Here is a 6,000-nt window from a genome sequence, read left to right on the forward strand (position 1 = left end):
GATAGTATGTATCGATCGCGAGCTTTGTTTACGTGTCAAGGTGATACAAAGAGGATGGAATCGCGAGGAACGTTTACCTCCGCAGTAAACAAACGTTAGTTCGAACGAGTAAACAGAATCGTGAACATTTCCAGGAAGAGAAAAAACTGTTTCGAAGCTGATCGAGTTGAAGAAATTCTTTAGTCTACCGAAGAAGATAGTCGGTGTAAGTCGTCTCGTAGTGTCCCGGTTGTATATCGCGTAACACACCAGATAACTCAGCTTCCCCTGGTGGACCTATCAGTCTGCTCGGAGCCGATACCACCTCTTCCTACTTCATCCCCACGAGTCTCTATCGACATCGAGTAGCGAAACTGGGAGCACCCTTATAGCCGACTTCATTGAACGCAGCGAGCGTTTATCTTCGAACAGGAACGTCACAAGCACCCCCTTGTTGCACGCCGATGAGCCAACCCTCTATCTACACCACTCCTGTATACACCCACGTTTTCTAGGCCAACAAACGACGATCGAACAATCGGGAGATATCAAGCTAGCTTTATTTTCATTTATGCTTTTATTTACACTTTAGAAATCGATCTTTTTATCTTTTTTTTTTGTTTTCTTTTAGGATACGTCACGTCATTCGAACAAATTATTGAATAGAGTTGAAAATTGTTTGATGCATTTTACATATAATGAGTCTCATAGTAGCGCTAACACTCGCGAGAAATATAATACGAAATACTCTCTCTTTTTATTAGCTCGGAACAATGGTAAAATGCGTGCGAAAGGTGAACGCAGTTCTTTTTCTGTATATGTTCGGGCGTGTTTTTTTTTCTCCTTTTTTTTTTCCTCGTGTGTTTGCCTCTTTCTCGACGTTATAAATCTCTATGTGGAGCGTGGATTCTTTTACTTGTACTTTTATTTATACCAACGTTACCGACAAAAGCGAATATAGGAGGTTCGATTTGGTAGGGATCGGGATGGAATCTTCGAAAAATATATTTTGCTTAGTAGAGGTGGTACGATCGATCAGGAAAAGACGGCTCGAAGGAAGGCAATCTTAGCTGAATTTCTACAGAGAAGTAATAAAACCTTGGGGGTGGTGTACGGTGGAGGTAGAAGAAGTGCGTGCATGAGACAGATAGGAAACCTAATTCTCAAGAAGAGGGTGCTTCCTAGATCCGGAAAAACGCCCTCGGTGTATTATTTATACGCTGACGAAATTGGTAGCTGAGCACGCCAAGCACGCGCCACACACATTCTTCCTTTTATATATGTACGTATGTATATCTATATATATCAATATATTTAGTACAGAAAGCTTCTCTCATTTTCCACAAATTCGTAGCGATTTTATATACTCTATTTTTGGTTCGAAGAAAATACATTATTGCGGTAGTTTGGTATTAGAAAATTTTCTTACCATACCGAAGGAAAATAGTAGAGCGAAGCTAAATAAAAAACAAAACGACATAAATCTCATTAAAATGTTGTTATCTCATCACAGCTGTGTTTTTTTCTCCTTTCTTTTTGGAACAGGGTTAGAACGTTCGAATATCGAAAAAGTAACAAATCACAGAACATTTTCTACAGCGGTTTCGAATTCCGAGTGCGTGGGAGTATTATTTTCTTGTACGAAGGGGGAAAGGGAGGAGTTAGGAGGGAAAACATGAGAAAACAGGGAGAGAGATAGAAAAGGGATGGAGAAAAAAAGAAGAGTGGGGCTGATCGAAAGCCAATAATTGCTATAAAAGGGGTGATACCCCTTCCGAATCATCCCGAACGAAGGAAGATCTCGTTTCACGGCTCGATTCTGTCACGAAGCCGAGGAGTTTCGGGACCGCATTCTCTGTAAGGATAACTAGAAAACTTCTTTTCCTTCCAACCCCATTTTTCTCGTCTTTTTATCTTCTATTTCTTTCTTCCTCCATCTAAAGTGACTTTTTTACTTTTTTCTTTTCTTCTACCTCCCCCTTTTCTCTCTCTCTCTCTCTCTCTCTCTCTCTTACCCTTTATACCAGTTGTATAGGCGAGCGTAGAGTATCTTCGAGGTGCAGGGACGTGTTCACCCAAATGCGCTGTTAAAATTTTCGGCGCAATCTTACCATTTGTCTTGCGGGACCTGGGAATAAATCTCCGACGGCTCAGGCGGACTAAGAAAAACGCCGTGCCCTGGCATTACGTTACGTGAACGCGTTCGCGCGCCTGTGCTTGGATAGTGTGTTATGTTAGTGTGGTGTTCTACCCTTCTGTAGCTTTCCCGTCCTCTTATTCTTCTGCTTTTTCTTCATTTCGCTAGGTCTTCTGCGAGGTGAAGGTTGAGGGAGTTGAACTACCGAGAGAAAGACAGAGAATACGATAGCAATGGTAGAAAAGGCAACATATCCGAAAGAAATCCTCCTTCTCGTGGTCGAACACTCAGGACCGCATCAACTATCTGATGTTCCATCGATAAATCATAATATTCGTATTAACATTCTTCGCACTTCTTTCTTTACTACGTTGTTCCCTACTTTTCTTCTCTCCGAGGCAGGATAAACGAGCGAGAACTTTCCGATAGATAGACAAAGAGAAAGAGAGAGAGAGAGAGAGAGAGAGCGAGTTATCGGACGGCAAAGATAGCGAACGTGACGAGCGAGAGTTATACGAGTTCAGATAAAATATGGATCCTACATTATTTTTATTTTTCTTCCTGATTATCGCCAATTCAAAACTTTCATGTCAAATATCTGCATCTGACGAATATCTGTTACTATTCTTTTAGGAATGAAAATATACAACTCACATATAATATTTGATGTCACTTTTAACGAGTTTTTAAATTGCGAAGTTGATTAAAAACGCGTTTTCGAAAAGTAGATAATAAAGATAACACGCGTCAGTATATAAATCGGGGCTATATATCAAGGCCGATATATTTTACATTTTTCTTTTTTTTTTCATTTTATTTTAATCCGACTTTTACCCGCGATCTCGGTAAAAAATCGATGCAAATCATCAAACTGTAATAAATATTTTCTAACGAGAATACAAAAGGAAGTTAAATTGTATTGCGAATATTCGATTGACACATTCATAACGAGACTCATTTGGCCGTTAGGACGTATTTGCATATCTACGTGCACGAGTACTATCGAAAAGCGTTGTAAATTGCGAGAATCGAGCGATAGGTAACACCGAACATAGTCACGCCGTTAGACTAAACGTTGACATCAGCGATGCGCGTTCCATCGAGCGAGGATGGAGATGAATGAACGGCCATGTAGAACGGAGGATGAATGAATGACAATGATATCGTATATCAAACAACGACGGCTAGGACGGGTCACGCGTTTTAGGAACGGCCGACGAGAGGACGAGATCAGCGCGTACATTTACGGGAACGTAAAATATGATCCTCGGCTATGCTTTTTCGCACTCAATATGAGGTCTCGTAGTCGGCACCCGTATGATTTTCTCTCGTACACGTCCAACGCATGAAAAATAGCCTTTTTCTCTACGGTAGGAATAATTTAGATCTTCGTTTCTACGTACATGGAAAATGATCTGCGGTATGAGAATACGGGTTTTTTTTTATATATCTTTATTTTATTTATTTTTCTCGATAGTTATTACCTTAGTCGTTTTACTCGTTGACGAATTTTTTCATAATACTTACCAAAAAATCCAATAACGATTTGTTAATATTTAATTCGTATTTTTTTAAGCGAAGCTTTTTAAGCGAAGCTTTTTAAGCGATAGTAAGGATAACATTTTATGAAACGACATAAAAAAAAGAGAGAACATAAAAGTAGGGAGAGAGAGTATGAGATAGAATCCACAGTCGATAGACAGTTAAACGAAATTATGAAAAGTATTAATTCTAACTGTTTATATGACTTCCAGAAGAATAAATTCTATTTACAACACACATTATTTTCGTTATATGTATATATGTAATCTTTGAAGAGTAATATAAACAACAATCAATTGAAGAATTTTAATTGACTTTCATAGAGGAAAATAAGTCAGTCTAACGATAAATTTCGAAGAGGACGGTACGTCGAACTTATACTCCGTTCATTTAAACTACAATATACGTTTCCTTCGATTAATTAACAATCATTAACAGGTATGTCTTATACTCTAATGTAATGTACTAATATTTTTGATTGTTTAAATTAAAATGTATTTGTTTTAATGTTTCTGTTCAGTAATGATGGCGAGTTGGAAATTTTCATTTAATAAAATATCTGATTGAAATCGTTTAATATTTGAAGCTTATTAATAGATAGGGGTAATTTTTAAACAAATATAATTTGCATTATTCTTACTTTAATGAGTATTCAACTGATTCTGATACTCTAAAAAGCATTTAAATCACAATAAAAACAAAGGATGACTAATCGCAATAAATTGCAAAGATGCACAATTTACAGCATTGCATTCTCTAACATTTAATGAAGTTTACATGGTAAATTTATAACTCGATATGGTATTCTACGCGTAGACAAAAGAGTGTACTTTAATTTAATATAAGTTTTATTAAAATCTATTCACTTTTAGTATAAAATTATTTTACATTTATAAATTGCACATTTATAAATTTATGTTCAATGCTTAGGAAAAACTGTAAGAATTGTTCTGTTTCTGACTTCATCGGAATGCTTTTTGCATTGATGAGAATGCCGAGAAATTACTAGCAATAGCGGACTTCCGGTTATGACGATAACATATATAAATCAATTGATTATTTTCCACTTCTTTTCAGTTTCACTGTTTTAATGCGTAGAGGATACGTGCATTTTTTTCTTTTTTTAATGTTTATTTTTCAATACCTATACTGTACTACTATTTTGTTATTTTTAACAAAAATGATAAGTATATCGCATCTATTATTGAAAGTAGAAATCCGTAAATGTAGGTTCGATGGTGAGACGCATATCATCCTAAAACGCTTCTGCTTTTACCGGAGAAAGGAGACGATTTATCTACGTAATGAAGTCGCAGGTACTCGTCCGTTTCTCCTCTCGATGCATGTATCTCTCTCTCTCTCTCTCTCTCTCTCTCTCTCTCTCTCTCTCTCTCTCTCTCTCTCTCTCTTTCTCTCTGGCACGTTTCATGAGACTCGGAGGCGACGCAACGCTTCGATGCAGCGCAGAAGGCGAGGCAGACCCGAAGACGAATGCATTCACATTTTGGCTTAGTGTTTTATATAACGATAATTCAACGGAAGAAGACGCGACGTCCGCGCTCGCTCTCTTTCTTTTCTTTATCTTTCTCCCTTCGTAGTTCGATCCTTCTTTCTCTTTTACACGTGCACACGCGCGCACGCGCAAGCGCAAGCGGTATGCCTTCGTGAAATGCCCCACCGTAAAATATGTGTCTGGTGTCTTATTCTTCACCCGCTTCGTTTCTTCTAAAGGCACGAGAAGGAAAACAAGAAAGAAAGAAAGAAAGAAAGAAAGAAAAGAAAAGAGAGAAAAAGAGAAAAGGAGAGGGAGAGAAAGAAAGAGAATGAAAGAAAGTACCCTCCGGATCGTGGCACCCCTACCCAAGCTAGCTCGCGACTTTTACTCGAAATTATTATTATTGTACTATCTCGCGGATGGTAGGAATGTGGAAACTGTCACATTAACGTTCCGACCAAGGGCATCACGCGAGACGCTCGAGTGCTCGCGCGATCACGATGTTCCGAACGTTTCGGTTCGTTTCCTTTTCTACGGGTACTTTTGTTCTTTTACATTTTCTTTCATTTTCTCTCTCTTTCTCTCTCTCTCTCATTCTATTTCTCTTTTTCTTGTTCGTATACTTTGTAAAACTAGCGAGAACACGCATGAATTCTCTCGAAAAGTGCACCCTCCAATGTCGACACCACCACCGTCTTACGAGTTCGAGAAGACATCGATCGCATGAAACGGCACTTGACCGCATGAAATGCTCGTTCGAGTCAATAGTAACATCGATGTTTTAAAAATTCTCTTGCGAAAACGTCGTTGGAAGATTGAATGTACGTTTAAAATCGTATCGCTTCGA

This window comes from Polistes canadensis, unplaced genomic scaffold (assembly GCF_001313835.1).
Source record: "Polistes canadensis isolate GaletaPanama2010 unplaced genomic scaffold, ASM131383v1 scaffold_11, whole genome shotgun sequence".
NCBI lineage: Eukaryota > Metazoa > Arthropoda > Insecta > Hymenoptera > Vespidae > Polistes > Polistes canadensis.